At 33.5% G+C, this 21,119-nt stretch overlaps 1 long non-coding RNA gene across 5 annotated transcripts; it reads right to left on the reverse strand.

Moving 5' to 3' along the window:
• Nucleotides 1–1,647: 1,647 nt before the first annotated feature.
• LOC147508360 (uncharacterized) lies at nucleotides 1,648–5,388 on the reverse strand. Of its 5 annotated transcripts, none has more exons than XR_015216347.1 (5): nucleotides 5,248–5,388; nucleotides 4,899–5,015; nucleotides 4,061–4,269; nucleotides 2,156–3,361; nucleotides 1,648–2,045 (listed from the first exon to the last, which is right to left on the reverse strand). It is a non-coding gene; the product is annotated as an uncharacterized LOC147508360 (long non-coding RNA). The 5 variants fall into 5 exon arrangements; XR_015216349.1 differs by lacking the exon at nucleotides 5,248–5,388 and having other exon boundaries at nucleotides 2,156–2,997; nucleotides 3,160–3,361; nucleotides 4,899–5,159; XR_015216348.1 differs by lacking the exon at nucleotides 5,248–5,388 and having other exon boundaries at nucleotides 2,156–3,047; nucleotides 3,160–3,361; nucleotides 4,899–5,159.
• Between the last annotated feature and the right edge of the window lie 15,731 nt (nucleotides 5,389–21,119).

A 21,119-nucleotide genomic window follows, 5' to 3' on the forward strand; every position in this document is an offset into this window, starting at 1 on the left:
CCCACCAAAAAAAAAATAAAATATATATATATATAGCCCGGCTCCTAAAAGGACCTTAAATAAGGACTTTAAATAAGTACCAAATCTAAACACCCACAACTTCACCTACAAAATAATTTAAATCTTAATTTTTTGTGCATATGATCTACTAACCATAAAGAACATCTCTACAAAAATTCAACTCGTTTGATATCCTTTTCTAATTTATATATAAAGGTCCACGTTTTTATAGTTAGCAGATCATATCTCAAAAAAATTTTTGTAGAGATTTTTTAAATCATTTTGTAGGGTTTAAATCATTTTAGAGCCAAGAAGTTGTGTTTTTTTTAGATTGATACTTATTTAAAGGTCCTTTTGTTCGAGACTATATATATATATATATGGGGTAGGTTCCGTTTACAACACTTTTTATACAATACTCCTTGAAAATATGAATTAAGCCTTGATTCTTTGTAGATATGATCTTCACACCATGGAGATCATCTCCATAAAAATTCAACTCATTTGAAAACTCCTAACCATGAGAAAAATTGCTCTCAACCTATGAATTTTTATTAACGGTTCAGAAATATCGATTTTGTAACCCAATTTTGGCAAACTTAGAAATGTTCAAAGGATCCAATTTTTTATGTAGGTCATATCCATGGTGAGAACATCTTATCCACAAAAAATTAGCCCTTAAAACATCTTGAAGGGTCCGGTGGGGGGTATTGTATAAAATGTCGTATAAAAAGTGTTGTAAACAGAACCTACCCCTATATATATATAGTCATTATCTTAAAAGTAGTTATTTAAGTTAACTTAAAATAAGTACGTCAGTCCTAATGTTTTGTGGATGTGATATACTCGACATTTCTAGACTATTAGATTTCTTTTTAAAGAATATAACAATTTTTATCTATGTTATAGGTTTCCAAATGAGTTGAAATTTTGTGAAGATGATTTTTATAGTGAGTGCTTCATAACCATGGAAAATTAGGTTTGATTTCATTTTTTAGGTAAAATTTTACTTGCGTACTTATTTTAAGTTAACTTAAGTAACTTTTTAGAGAATAACTATATATATATATATATATATATATATATATAGTTAGGTAATATTTTTTATACTATAGTTTATCCCATGCCCCACAACTTTACCTACAATGTGAATTATAACCTAGTTTTTTGTGGATGTGTTCAATTAATCATGAAAATCACCTCTATGAAATTTTACATCATTTGATAATGTTTAAGTTTGTCAAAAGGTGATTACAAAATTGAAATATCTGAACCGTTTAAAAAAAATCAAAGTTTATAAGAATTTTTAACTAGGTTATAGATTTCCAAAAGAGATGAATTTTTGTAGAGATGTTATCTATGGTTAGGACATCACATCCACAAATGTTTAGCACTCAATTCATATGGTAAGAGGGTGCGGTATAAACTATGGTAAACGGAACTCCTTTCGATATATATATATATATATATATATATATATATATATATATATATATATATATATATATATATATATATATTAACATTATGCAGGTGTTCACATTGGCGAGAAATTCAAGAGCGTTAGGTATCATGGGAAAAAGACGGCTTAGCATTATCACAGGATAAACAGGGAAACATCTATGTTGTGACTGATGAGCAAGAAAGAAGTATGAGCAAGAAGATGAAAGGTTGCATTACCAATTTAGATATAAATCTTAAATAATATAGTATTTGCATTTTATGAAGAGGCGTTGGAGCCTTGGAGGTACTTGGTCTGACAGCAATGCAGGAGATACTTTTGCAAGATTAAGTTGTAGGCTCATTTTAAACATTATAAGTAGAGGAGCATCTCCATAGTCGAAGCATTCACTATAAGCAGCAAGATGAATTTGCCTGGTACTTCAATATTTATTGAGACTCAAAAGCCTTATCTTGTAATGCTTCTCACACAACTTCTATAAGCTAACATGGCCTTGCTCTCCAAGACAACAATTGATGTAGGAATAACCCCTTCTATATTTGTAATTTTGCAGCCATCCTTCATACACCCATGAATAGCACTTCTGCAATTATGCATATAAAGACAACAATAGAAAACAAAGTTATTGCATGAAGTGGATGTGTACATAGAAAAAATGAATAATTAAGTAGAAAAGATAATGACCATACTTACATATAACAACTGATCATCGAATGGGAAAGATGATGTTTACTGCCAGGAGCACATGAAAATGTAGAGTGCTTCGAAATATTCACCTATGCAGAACTTCTCTGTAGACAACATTGCGTGTGTAAATGCGTACTGTCTGTCGTTCAGATGTCCATTTTTCACCAATATCTTGGTGTTTCTCTTTGACACCGCTCTCGTTAGAGCAACATAAAGTTTCCCATGAGTGAAAATGTGATCAGGCAGGTAGATTCTAACGTGCGGTATTGTCTGACCTTGGGATTTGTTTATAGTAAAATCGAAACTCAGACGTATTGGAAATTGCTTTCTCGTAAGTACAAAAGGAAGATTTTAGAGGTATTCGAGGCAAGAAAGTCGTCGAACCTAAAAAGTTTCCACTGACGATTTCAACAAATATAAAGTTTAAGTAGAAACCTCGACACAACAATCTTGTACCATTGCATAGTCCTTTACCCGGATTAATACACACTATCCTTATTTACAATGTCTATTAAGTTGGAATGATTTATCAGACAACAAGTACCTGCATTGAACATATTGGGGGGTTTTTCAATAAATAACCATATTGGGACCTTTTCAACATATATTATTGGATCTATAGGGGCTAAGTGTACTTTCTCAAGTAGTCAAGTAAAAAAACACCATATAGAATGTGGAAAGGTATAGTTTAGAGAATACTCACCTGCCGAGAAAAGTGGAATCCCAGAAAGTAGGATGTACAGGATTAGTCCAGCAATCCATACATAAACTTCAAGACCATATTTCTGTTTCACAACTTCTACAGCCATATAGTAAGGACTTCTGACTATATAATTCTGTTTTAGGACCTGTGCAGCCATATAGTAAGGACTTCCAAGTATTTGGGTTAACAACTTGCCTATAAGAAATTAGGTTTCTTATATAGTGGTAAAATAACCTGCATATGCTCATAGTACATAGTTACTTTATAATATTATTTCTAGAAATTTAAGGACATAGAGAATACGTACCAGGACAGATGCACCTTGATGGAACACTCTGTTTCCAGTAAGCTAAATGGACTTACTTTATAACAACAACACTGTTCTTCAGTCATATTTTCACGTCGGTTTCTCTTTCTCTGTCGCTGCCGCTCTCGACGATCATGAATTGCATTGTCATTAAGTAATAATAATGAGCTCTCTTGGGTAGAGTTCTCCATTTTGAATGCACCTGAATTATATGGTGGTCAAAAGATCACATACAACTCGATCAGTAAATACAAACACCACTAAAATTATATCCAAACTAACTATTATAAAAATTAGTGAATATAAACAACACTAAAATCATAAATCTTACCATTTTCTCAAATATCTAACAGAAGGCTGGGAGTCGGTCTATAGAAAGTGCAGGTATATAGAAAAACAAAGATTCTTAAGATATGCTGGAAACTCGAGACGCTGAAAATTAAGATGAATGAGGCAGAGACTAACACATATATACTATCAACATGAACAAACCATTTGATATTTTTCTTTTACATTTCTTTTACATGAACAACTAGTTTTTATACAACAATTGTTAACCTACTAAGTAGTAGCACACCTAAAATGGTGCAACTCTTGGGAAACCTCCAATAAATCTGTATATGTTGATGATTTTGTAGCTGTAAACAGCTCATTCACTTTTAATTGCTCTGACGGTTTGCTTCTAAATAACATTAGTTAGACCATAATAAATAAAACCATATATGAAGTATCATGTAGCTCTACATAATACTAAACTTAATAATAAATTCTTCATATAAGTGGGTCCAAAGCTGCCTCACATAAGGCCATTTATGCCATCTTTCTCGCCAACCATAATGGAGTGATAATTATCAAAGAGCAGCAACTTCCTCTCAACATTCTAAGAGCAGCAGAATCTTACCTCATAACAAAAGGGAATTGATGCTGGAAGTCACAAACACACTAAAACGAATTTGTTGTGAACCAGACAGGTGGCGGTGTGTTTGACTTGGAACCACATTGGAAAAATCTTTCAATAACATCATTCGTCAAATCATATACTCCCAATTCATTCATCAAACATGATGCTGAATTGTTCCCAAGTGCAGTGTTCTTTGCAGCTTGCTAAGTCTGAAGTGGAAAGCGAGAACAAATCATTATAAGCCACAAACATTGCATAATCTTTACCTATATCGTGAACATAGCCTCTGTTTATATGGTTAACCTCCACCCATATAAACACCAATATCCCATACAGAAACACCAATACTGGGAAGTTTGGTAATCGGTGGAAGATAAATATTTACTTTAGAAAAAGGGAGATAATTCATAAGCATAATTAACATGAGTATATTGTTTTAATGAATAAATTCCTGTGTCACACACATGAGCATAGTAGTGTTATGTTCTTATGTATCTATTTCGGTGCTATGTCACAATGCTTCCCATGTTTTCCCTTTGCAAAAAGAGTTGACACACATGACTTCTATGGAAATTAATTATTATCAGAGACAAAAACACACTTCGGTCACAGAGTATTGGCATATGCCATGTACCATTTCAGTTGCAGTGGTTAACACAGGAGCAAGGGCATATTCATGTTTATATGGACACTCACAATCTGGCAACTGGCAATCTTTTTGATCATCTGACTTGTCAATCATAATGTATACCAATTACTGTATACTAAAATAATGATACAACACAGTATAGTAAAAAACAATGATACATCGCAGTGGGTGTGGTTCATTGCGTTGTACCTGGTTAATGATCGATGAGCACCTTAAATTCAACTATGAAGATCAACATTTACACATTGTTCATGTGGGAAGCTCTATATAGAAAATTGATGTGAACATGTAAGCTCCCCAAGCAACCTTGATCATATACATTCACAGTTCAGTTAGTAACATCTATTATTAGTGAATGGAGTAACAACAATAAAAACCCATTAAGAAAAAAAAAATGAGAAAAAAAATAGGAAACATGGAAGCAAGACTTTCGTATATACAAAGTCTATTTCAGACATTTCGTAAAACAGATTGTTTTTTTTTTGTACAAAATTACAATTGGTGCAAATATTATTAAAGTGAGAGAGCTAGAACATACCTTTTTTAATTATCAAAGCCCCACGAAACATCAATATCTCATCATCAGGATAATCAGTGGCGGAGCCAGGGGCGCCAGGGTACACCCTGGCTCACCCTCAACTTCTTAAAATTTTTTTTTTTTAATATTTTTTTTTCTATTATTATTTTTTTTTCTATAATACTCAAAAAAAGTAACTACCATATATATAGGGTGATCTTGGACACACCCATAAAAACACTCCCTAACCCCAACTTTGAAATAAATAAATAAAATTATTTAAGACACATTTAGGTTCCTAAATTATCTTTTCTTTTATTAAGTATATCCAAGCAAGTGTTTATCTTTCCAGCAAACACAAACTCTTCACACTTATTTTTTTTTTTTTTTTCACTTTTTTTCACCCTTACGAAAAGGAATTAGAAAGGGTAAAATTGTAGAATTTGGAAAAACAAAGAAGTCTTCCTCCTCCTTCACTTATCAGCCATTAATGCATTTTTTTCCTTTCTCATTTTTCGCTTGAGAAATTTCCAATTGAATATATTTCTACTAAACTCCTTTAACCCTTCTACAATTATAAAGAAGAAGTAATTGCAATAAAAAAAAATCGAAATTGAAGCAATTTCTAGAAAAGGAAAAACACAATTTGTTTTTTGGGCATTCTTTTACCTTTATTAGAAGTTCTATTATAGTGCAGTGTGCTACAGTAACATTGTAGCACACAGATTCTTCAAGGTCGCCCTTCTAGAGTATTACTTTCACATTTTTTTATTTGTTGTTTCTTTTAGAATAAGTTTTTTTTGTTTTTTCTCTTTCTTTACCCCTATTGGAAATACGCCAAATTAATTTGGGAGATATTAAATGGATTGAAGCGGTTATTGGGGTATGGCAAAAACTTAGTTAGTCATGGGGTACGGGAGTATTTTTATGGGTGTGTCCAAAATCACCCTATATATATCAAAACGGTTTTGTTACTTAACCCTCACCGTAACTGACCCCAAAATAAAAACTCTTTTCCCCTAACTAACCTAACGTGAGAAAGCTCTCAATCTCTAATTTTATGTATTTTGAGAAACAACACTTTTGCCAGGTGTTTTTCCTTGTTTGGAAAAACAAAAAAGATGAAAGAGAAAAAAAGAGTAATAACACTCTCAAGTCTCAGTCCCAATAATTCATATGTATGTTTATTGGTATGTTTTCTAAACCTTAATTCTCCAATCTCTTATTTTTTTAGTTTTTTGTTAATGAATTTTATTAATTATAATTCAATTTTGTATGTAATGAGTTCAATCTATCGGTTACTCGAGTCCACTACAATTTTAATTTGTTGCATAAATTTTTTTGATTGTCAATTGTAGTGAATTTATTACTTTTGAATCTACTTAAGGTATTGATTGGAATTTCGGGATTGAATGAAAATGAAAACAATTAAAATAAACACTAAAGTGATGACAAAAAAAAAATGTACTAGTGTCTAAATATGTACAGTTTAAAACAATGGTGGGATCATAAACCATGTTGGCGTAACAAGCTAGCTTGAAAATCCAAATTTTGCTTACCCACTGTAGATTTTTGAGAAAGCGTAAATATGAGAATTATATTCCCAATCTAGAATTTGTAAACGCTTTGTAAGCCTGTAACATCATTTTTTTGCTATTAATATTAATTACCTTTTAGCCAAAAAAAAAATGTCTAAACATTGTACAATATTCTTTATTGCGCCTAAGTGCTTATTTTTTTTCTTAATGCCTTTTGGACTATTTTTCCTTACAGTTCCAAAGATTTTTTTTTTTTTTTTTTTTTTTTTTTTTTCATTTGTGGAATTTTAAAATGGTTTCCATAAGCATATATATTTGTAAGAAGCATATATTTCTAGGCATTTTCTTCTCAAGTTCTTAATTTTCCAAAGCTAAATGTCTGTGTATTTATTTTTTTCTCCTAAATCAATCTATTAAGCAATCAGTCTTTTGTAATTCCAAAATTTATATGTCTTTTGTGATGGGATTTGAATTGTGTTTTTTTTTTTTATACTTTTTAAAAATATGCAAGGAAAACACAAATTTGACAGATTGGGTGTTATCTTATTTTAGTTTTTTTTATAGTGACTAGTTGTGGCTCACCCTCACCCAATTTCCTGGCTCTGCCACTGAGGATAATAATGTCCATACCCCTTTCACACGTTTCTAGTTTACTGCATAAAACCCAAAATCACTTTGGTCCAAGATACAAAATATCTTCCATGCATTTCGTCAAACATGTTGAGACAACAATCCAAAAAACCACATTTCCAGTACAGAAACACTCAAATGGTTTTCGGAAAAAAAACATTATTTTAGAAAACCAAGATTCGATAAGAAAACAAACATTTTGTCTCCCTACCAAAATAAATTTAACACAGTAGCAATGCAGCAACCTTGAATTGGTTCTTGGTACCAAAGTTCAAAATCTTGTCACTCACTTCTCAGATAGTTCCTGATACTTTCAACATGCGATTAACAAAGATTTTCATTGCTATTTATCTTACACAATCTTATGAATATTCTTTTATGTGTAAACAGTTGCGGTGAGCGATCGAAGATTGAAAAAAGAGCAAAAGCCGGAGACGAAGAAGGAGAGGAATATTCCAGAAATGTCGAGATAATATATTTAGATACTACAAAGACGTAAATACCCCCACAATAGATAGCGAAAAGACTAAATTGCCCCTATGACATACGTGAAAAATACTGTTCATCAAAACCCCATGTTTTTCAATATAAAATATATATATTTTATATATATATATATATATATATATATATATATATATATATATAGGGATAGAGGCACATTCATTATGCGCACATTATAGCCACATTCTCGACATACAAATGAATTAAGGCCTAGTTTTTTGTGGAGATAATCTCCCCACCATGAAGATCATTCTCACAAAAAATCATAACATTTGGATATGTCTAGCCATGTTAAAATTAGTGTTCATTTGTGTTCATTTTTGAATTTTTCATCTAACGGTCTAAAAGTTTTGTGAGCATGTTCTAATGTTAGATTTATTTGAATGAACTAAATTTTTGTAATCATATCTACAATATATGAGGCTTTCTTCAACGCGCATTTCATCTAGTGGGCTCAATGTGCACAGATCTTTGCCACTCGTTTTTCAGTTTTTCAATCTTAAAGAAAAAAAAACAAACAAAATGACCGAATTGTTTACCGAAGGAACTGGTATCAACAATACCCAAAAACATTTGTACCAGATTTGTCCTCCGTATTATCTACCGTTTTTTTCTCCAACTGACTCGCCAACTTCTTCTTCGCTCTACTCTCAACGGAACAGAAAGGCGAGTTCATATCATCTCTTCTTGGCTCCTCTCTCAAATTTGCATGTTGTATCTCCTGGTATCTCTCACGCACTCCACTCATTCTCTCTCTTTTTCAATTTTTTTATCTTTTCAAGTGCATGGGTATGATCTTCTTCCTCTATTGTTTTTTTTATTTTGATTTAATTTCCATTTCTTAGGATTTTTAGAAGCCCAATTTTTTCACCCAATATATTTTGTATGAATTTAGTTTGTTTCTATATGTTTTAAGGCAATGTAGATTGATTGTTTTGCGCGCTTAATTTATATCCAATTGAGAGCATTTGCTTTGGACTTCAGTTAATTCATCTAACCCATGTTGTTTGAGATTCAGATTGTTGGTATAAAGAACCAATTAGTTAGAAGTTATTGTTGTATGGTTTTCCTATATGTAGAGTTCACCACCTCTTATTAAACTATGTTTGGTTTGAGGTTGGTGAAATTAGTTTAATGGCACATATGTTATATTAGTTTGAGTTCAAGGACTTCTTGTTTACTTCTCTTATATGATTTACTTGGTTCTCTTACTCCTTGCAATTGGGAAGGTCTATAGTAGTAGGGAAGCAGATTAAATATTTGGCATCTGTTACAACCTTAGTTTAAATATGGCATACTTGTTTAGAATTATGAGAACCCTTGACTAGTGATTTCCCTGCTGCCCTGATTTCGAGAGCAATCTTATCATAGTTAGAGTTAGTGTTGGGTCAGGACAAACTACATAAAAAAGATAGTAATTTGTGTCTATTTTCTTATGAATCATGTTTCATTGCATTTGGACATCAAAGTTAGAAGCTATGCTTGGTCGAAAATGGGCTGGTCAAACTGTTTTTTATAATAGTGAATTATGGTGTATCATGTGGAAGTCGCATTGATATTAAAAGATGAATACTATATTGATATTTTTCTAAAATCAGGTGATCTATGTCTACTTACTTGTCAGAGCATCATTAGTAATTTGTTATGAGAGTATCTACTTATAGAATTTTATAATATTCCTTTAACTGTTGCATTGATTAGGTGATGATGCTTACCTTTAATGAAGATGATGAGTGGGTTAGAAATGTTTATCTTGACGCATGCCCTGATGAGGAAAGTAATTGTTCTGACACTGAAACAGATATTTGTGTGGAGCCAATCATTGTAAACTTAGAAGACATACATACATCGGATGGCAAAAGTGAAGGAGAAGATGAATCTTTTAAAGAAGGGAATAAAAATGAAAGAGAAGAGGTAGGAGGATGTGATAAAGAGGATATGAATTCTTTTAATCAGCCCGGTGCAAGGGAAATAGAGAAGGTACAAATTGTGAAGACGAGAATGCAATCATGTTCTCTATGCGTTTTAAAACTAGTGGCGAGGCTTATGACTTCTACAATGAGTATGCCAAATTTGTTGGATTTAGTGTTCATAGGGGTATCCGTAGATTTAATAAAGATGTTGAGCATAAGCGAATATTTCTGTGTTCATGTGAAGGTATGAGAGATAAGAAATATTTTGTCCTAACCCCACGCAAAAAAAAAACACGGAGGGAGACTCGATATGGGTGCCTTGCTCATTTTGAAGTGATTTTAGATGTTAAATCCAAAATGTGGGTTGTTAGTGGTTTTTTTGGAGAACATACTCATCCGTTTGTGTCCTATCCAAGCTCAATTATGTTTGGCCGATCACATAGAAATATGGGTAATGAGGATGCAACATTAGCTACAAGTCTAAAAAATGTGGGCATAAGAACCTGTCAAGTGATCGATTTTTTTGTGAGTAAGGCTGGCGCTTTTTGGAAAGTTGGGTATATAAGAAAAGACCTTTATAATCGGATCAATAGAATGAGGAGAATTTAGTATATGAATGGGGATGCTAGCACACTTCTTATCAGCATGAAGAATAAGTCGAAGATTGATCCATCATTTTTCTACGATCACGAGATAAATGTGCATGGTCAGTTGATTAGATTGTTTTGGGCTGATTCGACGTGTCGCTCAGATTACTGTTGCTTTGGCGATGTGTTATTGTTTGATTCGACATACCGGACAAATCATTATAAAATTCCAGTTGTTGTGTTTGCTGGAGTGAATAACCATAGGCAAATTATAGTTTTTGGTTTTGCAGTTATGACGAGTGAGTTAAAGGAGTCTTACATCTGAGCTTTAAGGTGCTTTCTACAAGCTATGGGCAATAAGCCACCAATGTCGGTCATAACTGATGGTGACCACGCAATTCGCAAGGCTATCAATGTTTGCTTATCTAGTGCCAAACATCACTTATGTGCGTGACACATTCTCAAAAATTCCATTAGAAATGTCCGTGTCTCTGGGTTTCAAAAAGACTTTTGTTCTCTCATGTTTATGAAGTGTTCTCAAGAAGTGTTTGAGCAAAAATGGAAGGATTTGTTAGAAGCACACGAAGTCAATGACCACGAGTGGGTGAAAAAGATATGTAGGAAAAAGATTATGTGGGTAGAGGCATATCTCCATGGCACATTCTTTGGTGGTTGTAGAACCAACTAATGTTGTGAAAGCATAAACTATATATGTTATACGGCGTCACGTGAAGCCCAGTATGAGAATGGTTGAACTCTATAATAAATTGGAATTGGCACTTGAAAATATTCATCACCGTGAGCATGAAGAAGAAGTGATTACTTTGACAACCAAGCCAGTAATTGAGACCCACTTGATGGGCTATTCAAATCAGGCATAATCAGTCTACACACGCGGGCGGCTTTTGATGTGTTTAATAAGCAATTGCAGCAGGAAGCGATGTACATTGTAGATTCGAAAAATGATCAAGGTAACAATATTCTTTCCTACACTCTGCGTCATCATTTGAGTAGGGGCCACAAGTCGCACGTACAATGTTGTTGATCAAAGCGCCAAATGTTCTTGTGGTCTATTTGAATCTTGGGGTTTTCCATGCAGACACATCATCTTTGTTTTCAAAAATGAAGATGTGTGCAAAATGCCCTCTAAAAATGAAGATGTGTGCAAAATGCCCTCTAGTTGCATATTAAGGAGGTGGACGCAACATGTGAAATTGGCTATTCCAGTTGTTCTTCCTAATATTGTGCACAGAGTAGCTGCTTATGCCATACGTTACAGTGAGCTTATGGGGATTTGTAAGAGCATATGTATGGGGGCTGCCGAATCTGAAGGAGCTAGTGGAGAATTTAAAGATTTGCTAGCTGCTTATATTATGTCAAAGGAGACCCCATTAAGTGGTGAAAGAAACACTCAAGTTCCTACTCAGGAGCCATTAAATACTTCGGGAGATACCACCCATTTTGAACTGATTCGGGATCCACCCCATGTAGCACCCAAGGGTCGACAGAAGAAAAGACTTAAGTGCACAATGAAGCAACAGAGAAAACTTGTGGCCTTTGTGGTGTTAAAGGGCATACAAGGCTCACATGCCTGGAAGTTGGGGGTAAACATCACTTTAATTTTTTCAGTACTAGTATCTGTATACTCAGAAACTCTAGCTGTAAATGTGTTGCACTCATAGTATTAAAAAATTCTTGATTTTATTAACTGCAATTTCATCTGTGTTGTACAGGTCCAAGTATAAACTTAGACCATTTGGGGAAATGTGCTCGATTAGCCAATTTGAGCGAAGAAGAGGAGATACATTCTACGAGTGGTAAGTACTGTCTTTTGCTCAATTTTGGTTTCGAGTACATTAATTCTCAAATTTGTTCTAATATAGGTGCATGTGGATTTGTTGCTACGGAGAATTCTGATAAAAAGAAAGGGCGATCTCGAAACAGGTGTGGAAATTGTCATGAAGCAGGGCATACGAAGCCTAAGTGTCCATGGCCTATACCTAAATCACAAAGTGGTTGTTTTTCCTTAGTAACCTTGATTGTACTGGCCCACTCCTTGTTATTGTTCGTTCCGTTGGTTGTGACCATTTGAACTTTCTTTTTTCTCATGATCACACCACTATTTTTGCATTTCCTATGTTCATCACTTTGGTTTATTTTATCATTTTTGTGTCTTTTTTGCAAATGTATGACAAAAACGAAAATTTGCAACTGCACCAGAAGTTTCCATTACTACACTTGATATGCGTGTTGGCATAATTACGGACGTTAAGAAGCATCCAGATGTTGATTCTCTTTATGTGCAAGAAATAGATGTGGCTGAAGAAACCCCGAGGACGGTTGTTAGCAACGTTGTCAAATATATCCCTCTAGAGGAAATGCAAGTATGTTTGTTTAAGATATAATTATATTTTCATTGTTTTTGCATTTAAAATAAAAAATATGAATCAGAAATTAGAGAATCATACATTGGTATTCAACAGTATCATAACATTTATAAACCTTTTGCTCAATAAGAAACTCATGTAATAAGTTGGAATGGGATAATGAACCTTGGAAACTAGTTGAATCAGAAGACTGAACCATCGTTTTCCAGTTTTCCTTCTTGGATAGATCAACAGAGGCAGAAATATAAGAAGCGCCGAAGGTAGAGTTTCAATCTATTTCCTTTAACTAACAAAAGTTTTAAGCCAAGTTCATACAGCACATGTAAAATTCTCCCTAAGAATAATATCACTTATCAGTACGTAGTAGCTGTTTATCCCATGAATATATATGTTGTCTGCCAATACACAGCTAAACACCTTGTCACCCTTTAAAACGTTTATATTGTGACACATTAGATGGCATGTATGGCTAATGTGAATCCTCCAACAAAGTATCCTCAGTCGTCACTTATCCTTACAAACATAGAAATAAATGATAACGAGAGCATACCGTCAATTTGACTTTCGATGCATGATCAAATGTTTTACATAGTATCTCATAACTCTTCTCCACACATTACACTTTCTCATTTGCAAATCAGAAGGTTTGCGTTCTTTGTAATCTAAAACCAGTGAAAATGAGGAGCATTCAGTCACATGCAATGGTTTTAGCTGCTTCCAACGATGATCATACTAAAGTAAGCACTATTTCATCTAGTATAGAATTACTTGTAACATTGATATCCTGATTTTCTCTAGTGACGTGCTAATTGTCTAAAAGGAGATAAATACAAGAATAGTGTTTCCAACACAGCAAAGCATTTGGTTTCACGATGATTACTGGATACTGCTCAATCAAACTATTAATGAGCATCCATCTGTTTCAGGTTGAATTAGTTGATCCACCCCATTCTGTTCCTGTGGGGGAGCGCGTAAAGTTTCCTGGTTTTCAAGGTGAACCTATTAATGGCTATGTCAACCTGAATGTTTTTGAAAAGTTGCAAGCATATCTCCACACAGACATGCAGCTAGTAGCTTGCTATAGAGATGCGCCCTTCACCACATCTACTGGTGTATGCAAAGTTTTGTCCATTTGTTCCGGAGCTATAAGGTAGATAAGACCCACAAGATCTGTTGGATTGTGTCCACAGTGGAACCTGAAAAGTTTCCACTGTCCATTCGAGTTGCGCTTCCACTGTAGATATGACCCACAAGATCTGGTTTAAGTTCATTGACTTCTCTAATGGTGCATTTGACAACAACCTGCAACTGTTTCACTTCACTCCCTTAGGCACTGTGGCTTTGACATAGAGTTTGGGTACAAGGGTCCTGCAGTGCCTTCTCTAATGGTTATCTTTTCAATGGTTTTCAGAACTGGATCAGGAGGTTGCCTTTGGTTCATAAGTGGTTGATTCGTCATCGGATAAGATACAGTGGAAGCGCAACTCGAGCAAGTGATTGTTTTGTTGGATTGTGTCCATTTTAGAATAATAGACTACGCTAAAAATTTAGTTTGTCTAAAAGACTTATAATTTTGCTGCATTGTAGTTGTTGTTCTAGTATTTTTTTTCAGTTAGGATGTTATTTGCTATGTTTGTTCATGTTTCGGTCAGTTCAGCGAATAAATTTATTCTTATATTCTTGTGTTGTGTTGTTTCGTTGTTTCGGTCAGTTCAGCTGAAAGAATCAAGTGAACTTGGTAATTGTTAAATACCATCATGCAAAGCAGAATACTGAATATCTTAAGAACCACTATATTTCCATTAGTTTATGATGAATACAGAATATCTTAAGAACCACTATATTTCCATTAGTTTATGATGATACATCAACATATGACTTACTAACATTTATCACTCCGATTATTAGAATTCCAACTAGTGCAAATACTAAGCGATAAACTACTCGTATCATTCTTAACGTCAAAAACAAGAAGAACAAACTTTTCATCATTTATCAACTTCACGACCACACATCACCCACTTGATCAAGTTACCCAGTACCCACCACCACCAGATCAATATTTCTTACCGAGCACAATCAGTTGCAGCTTGTCATGACCAGCTAGCACACCAGCACCTGCAACAGCGCGCAAGATGTTTGCACCAGCACCCTTGAAGAGAAACTTGGCCCCTTCATTCTTGATAATATGTGAGAATGCATCCGGAGAGCTCTTATACTTCACAGCTTCTCCTAAGGTCATCATCCTCCTCCTTCGCACAGTATCAATTGGGTACGCCGCAACCCCTGCTCCTACTGTGATTCCCCATCCTAACAGAAAACTTGCTAGAAAACTATCCTGCAATTACCAAAGTCAAAAAACAAACAATGAGTACACCATTGCCATCAACTCCAACTAATGGAAAGAAGAAATTTCATGGCACTATGATATTCAGTTTTATTTAAATTAACTATCTATGCGTAAATCACAAATAATCAATCAATTAAACAAGTGCTTAGATCAATATTCCTACTCTCAAATAATAATGAAGTAATATAAAGAGTACGGATTCGTTCCACTCTTAAACTACCAATACATAAAATAAATTCAACTAATTTAAATCATAAAGAAACAATGGTGAAAGTAATATTATGTTGAGAGATTTATATTCTACGATTATAATACGGATTCAAATAAATCTAAATTAACTAAACTAATAGAAATAGGGTTTTGATGGAAGAAAAAGTTATAGAGAAAAGTAATCAATCCACCTAATGATTAGTTTCAAGCAAGAATAGAATTATTCATTGAAAAGATATCATCTTTAGGTTTTAACACAATGATCCAACCTAAAGCCTCAAACTTTATCATCCCTAGCAACAACCTACATCTCTATAGTCATTATTATTAGCATGTAGGATTATTATAACCAAGTCTCTCAACTTAATTACAACAATCCCTAGTTTAATTTACTATATGCTTATTTTGAAAGTCATACAATAAACTAAATTTATTTAAATACATACCCAATTAAATAATTATACTAATCAATATATTCCTAATTAGGCTTTATAATCACTCCATCTAATGGGGGAATTAGTCTAATATCATTGGGTTAATTAAATTAAAATAATGAAAGGGAGACATAATGTAAAGAATAAGTAATTGAATTGAATAAACTAAAACTTTTATTAAAATGTTCTAATGGAGGCTACAAACTAAACTCATAAACTAAAACTATACTAAAACTAAAAAGGAAGAGAGAGAGAGAGAGAGAGCTAAATTATTCTAACTAATGGGAGGGAGAGAGAGATGGTTTAGGGTTTTTATTCTCTTATATAATGATACAAAATCGTGCATGAGTTTTTAGGCTAGGTTATGGACCCATAAATAAAGTCCATAACCTAAGTCCATAACCTAATTGGTTGAATCAAAGACTTCCAATTCTGGTGTTACTATAGTGCGTGTTTTCACTAACTTATACCACTTTGATCGAGTCAAGTTAAGGCCTAGACCATTAGAAGGAGCTTTCTGAGCCAGTCATTTTGATATAAAATGGGCCCGAATCCGAGGCCTGAGTCCAAAGATATGGCATTTTGAAGTTCTGTTGATTTTTCTTCAGCTCTCTAATCCGGTTTGACTTTCACTTAACAGTTTTGACTTGGGCTTTTTAAGGGCTTTTTCTCCATTAAACTTGGGCTTTCTTCATGAAACTTCTCTAGCAATAACTTTAGCTCCTTTTAATGCCTAATTAGTAACGAATTGACATTTATTCAACTCCGAAGCCTGAAATACTCAAAAACACATAATTAGTGATAAACTTATATTATTAATAACATAATGGGCTAAATAGAAATACTATTAAAGGGTTTAAACTATAGTTTTGGACTCTTATCAAACCACCCCCAAACAGCATTTTGCTTGTCCTCAAGTTAATATGTGAAATTAAAATAAGTGGTCAAAAATGTATTTTTAACTAGTATCGTTTCGCTGAGTGCGACTGCATTAACCATATGCAATAAGGTCTTAAACCACTAGGAATTCCCGAGTGGACGAGTTATAGCCTCGTGAGAGTTTTCTAGAGAAGGTACTCGCAAACTTCATTTATACTACAACGACTAAGAAATAAAAGTAATTGTTCCCTAGTTTTATTTCAGAATCTATACATCTCATTAGTATTTAAACAATGATGATCATTCTAAAACTTAAACTAATACATGCATAATAATCAAATCATCTTAAGATAAACAATACAATGAACTATGAAATGAAATGCAGTGGTAGGTCTTTTTCTGAAACTTTTTGGTAGCGTGCCTAAGTAGGTTCTCACAAGGAATGTGTAAAGACACATAACACTATGATTTTTCCACTCAAGTTTGCTAACTCTAGTGTGCAGTGGGCACACGTTTTCTCATAATCTCAATGACAATCCAAGGAAGCCGAGGTTGATCAAACACATCTACCACTTACTATCACACCAACCTATTCCTAATTGAGATAGAGGTCTTTATTAGGTGATACGGGGCGTAGGTATTGGTTAAAGAATAAAGGAAATGGATATTCAAAAGACAAATTTGAGAAAATAGGGTCTTCATATTATGTAACTAGAGAAAACCTCGTTCTTATTTTGCTTCTATACTTTGTTTTCATCCTTAGCCTTTTTATTTTGGCTTTTTGACTCATTTTATTCTATTTTTGGAGTTATTTTATTTTTATTTTATTTTTATTTTTATTTTATTTTCTTTGGATGGAAACTTCTTTTCTTTTTATTTTCAGAAGCAACTAACTAATTTTTGGTTTTCCACAGGCCTTTCTCTTTATTTTCCTTACTCATCATATTTCTCAGACTCATTCAAGATGACAAACTTATTTTTATTTTTATTGGTTTTAAAGATGGATAAAGAATTTGTGGTTGCGAAAATGCTAATAAAAAGGCTCAGTAGGGCGACTAGTGGATAATTACTTATAGGTATGAATTTTTAGCTATATTGATCCAAAAAGGGCCTAAATTCTCACTTAGGATATGGTATGGTGATCAAGCAAGTGGACGTGTGATTTCTCTACTCAGAATTTACTTCTCCCTTATGTCAGCACTCAAATATTTTACTTTTATGAAGCTTTTAGGCTAGATGCTCACAGGATATGTATTAAATACTCTAACTTAGGTCTCAGAAAAATACTGCCAAATACAATCAAAGATGCAATGACTATTACCTACGTATTAATCTAAGTTTTAAAAATTAAATCCTAATTTAAGTATTACGTGAGATTTCTAGACTAATATCATCATGGAGAATGGAACAATACTATTATCACTAAGTGCATAGTATAAATAATATTTATGATTTTTAATATTTTATAAAGAAAAGTACGTAATTTACATCCTAAAAGTGCCTAATTTTTGCAAATGTTTCTATCCCACCCCCCAAACAATCGAACGCTTTGTCCTCAAAGTGTAAAGAGATAAGGAAAGAATTTACCATAGAAACATGGTAAAATTGGCAGTACTTGTAACAGAAATATTATAAAGATAATATGATAACATGAAGCACAATTAAACTGTTACGTACTAACTAACACAAATTCTACTGGAGTAAACATGAGAGGCAAAGGGTGGCAAAAAGATTTGAAATGAAATACCAAAATACACCCCCCCCCCCTCCCCCAACAAAATTTTTTGAAAACTCTTTTTAAGTTTGAAATTTTTTGTGGCCTATACTCCAAAAAGGTGGTATGTTACAAAAATTATATAGGTCTTTTAAAGTCAGATTCCCTAGACTTAATGTGATATATATGTATTAATATGCAATTTACCATATATCAATAATATAAATAATTGTGGATCTTTCCATAAATATTTAACACGGAATGCACCATCAAACATAATTAAGCACCAAGATTTCCTATGACGTGGCTTAGTGGAATGGGAGTGAATTCTGATGGATCTAGAACCTAATCGAGCATACAGTTTCTTCTTTTTCCTCCTACGAAAAAGATGTCAAGTGAATGAGCGTGAGAAAATGGATGGTTTTGGAAAATACATGGGATGTGGATAAGTTTTAGAAGGAAGGAATGGAAAAAATGAAAAAGTGTCAGGTGGCTTGTCCTTGGGTATTACTTCTTCACCAGATGGGTTTACAAAGTCATGAAGCACAGGAGAAACAAGCAGGTTTAGTGCAAACTCAAGGTTCCTTTGAAAAGGTGGAAAGTGGGGAATATTGGTGATGGAAGGTAAATGAGTGATATGAGGATGTAAGGTGGGTGAATGGTGCTCAACTAGTGTTCTTAGTTCTATATCATCATAGGTTTTAAAATATGCAAGACATTCCTCAATAGGTGGGTCAGAAGAATCACTGGGATAGAGGGTGAAAAATTCTTCTTCCATCATGGCGTTAAAGGATGAATGGATGTCAATATGAGGGGACTCGCGAGGTGGCAAAGAAGGGTTGCAAAAGAGTCGAAGAAAATCTTCCTCGATGTTATCTACGTCTAAGGAGTAGAAATTGTGATCTTTGTCTTCTTCCATAAGAGGGGTATCTACTAGTGTGGGGACGAAAGAGTCAGCCGCACTAATGTGAGATACAAGACTCTCAATGGACTTCACTTCTCCATCTACAGGCAAACCTAGTTATCAAAGAACTCGTGCCTTCCTAATCAATCTAAAAGGGCATGGCGATGGAGGATGAGAATGAAATCAGGAAACACGTAGTGTTTTTTATTTCGTTCTTTTTGTTTCGAGAAATCAAGAAACACGTAGAGATTTATGACTTGGTGCAGCAAGTTAAACAACTGATCTACCAGTTTTGCCCTTATTCAATTTTGATTAGAGATTGGAAATCAATGGTCCATAACATTGCACATTGAGTGCATTTACACTTCTGAACGCATTGAAGAAAAAGTAACAATATATATATGCAATTTTTTTTTTGTCAAAAGGTCTAAACAATAAAGATCAACAAAATTATGCATTTATTTCAATTCACAAAACTAGAGTGTGTTAACTACTAATAATTTAATATGGACTGATAAAGTTAACTACTTAAGCATTTAAGCCATTAATTGATATTACTATGTCTATATATATCTAACTTATCGGGAAAAAAATGTCTATATATATCAACACAATCTAGTCCACAAGTCTACAACAATTTAACAAATTGTTAACTTCCTATAATGCTATAAGTCTATATAACCCTACTATCGTGTGGAAAAAATTATAAAAGATTAACATTTAAAGTAAAAAATTACCTGTTTTTTTTTAATAAGTGGAAATTTTATTGATAATGATAACGAGTTTTACAGCACTTACAACAACATCTTTACCATTGTCCATATTCTTCCTCTGCAAACCAGCTGCAGGAGTTGACCATTTCTTTACCTCCACTTCTTCACTCTCAACATTAGTGTATCCACCAACAACGTAAGGAAACTCGACATCCTTAATCACGTACACATCTTCAGAAGAAGAAGAAGAAGGAAGAACAACATCCTTCCCTTTCCCATTAAACCTTCCAAATATCTTCCCATTGTCAAACCCTCTGTTTCTTCTACACCCACTGTCACACCCTGAATTTCGACAAAATTGGAAAAACAATATTTGTTCCCGACTCTCCGATTTTCGAGGTGTGATGCACTCTCAACTTCCAAAAACCCATTATCCATTTGATTATTCCAATAATTTGAAACCAATTAAAATTTAATAAAAACAAAAGTCCTCTACATTACAAAAATTCACAAATATGATGAAGTTACAAATTTCCTTTCAAAAACTTTTTTTTAATTATAATTACAACTGAAAATACATAAACATTGTCTCAACTAAAAATCTATTACACCTCAAGGGAAAACAAAATATATTATGTAATGAGATGCTAACGTAAACCACAAACAGCAATCAACCTTCTTCAACACTAATCCTATCAAGACTTATCGACTATGTTCATTTTATGAACACACCCGATAAACAAACATGCAAATCGAGTTAATATTATAAACAATGCTGGTATGAGTAGCCCTAAAATACAAATCATACTTATACATATATATACACAATCAGTAAGGCAATTAGTTCCTCCACCGAGGTGCCTTACCTTCCAACAAATAATACAACATTCTTAAGTACAATAATTAAGACAGGTAGTTCCTCTATATATTGAGGCGCCTTAGCTTCCAATTCAATAATAATAAGGCATTTAGTTCTTCCACCGAGGTGCCTTAGCTTCAAAGTTCAAACCGTACTAGATCAACTACATCTAATAATAAAATAACTAAACTAAAACTTATTCTATATTTACACTGGTGTAGGCCTGATCACAGAGTGGGTCACACCTGCATAAATAATTAATTCAACCCAC

This window comes from Coptis chinensis, chromosome 3 (assembly GCF_015680905.1).
Source record: "Coptis chinensis isolate HL-2020 chromosome 3, ASM1568090v1, whole genome shotgun sequence".
Lineage (NCBI taxonomy): Eukaryota > Viridiplantae > Streptophyta > Magnoliopsida > Ranunculales > Ranunculaceae > Coptis > Coptis chinensis.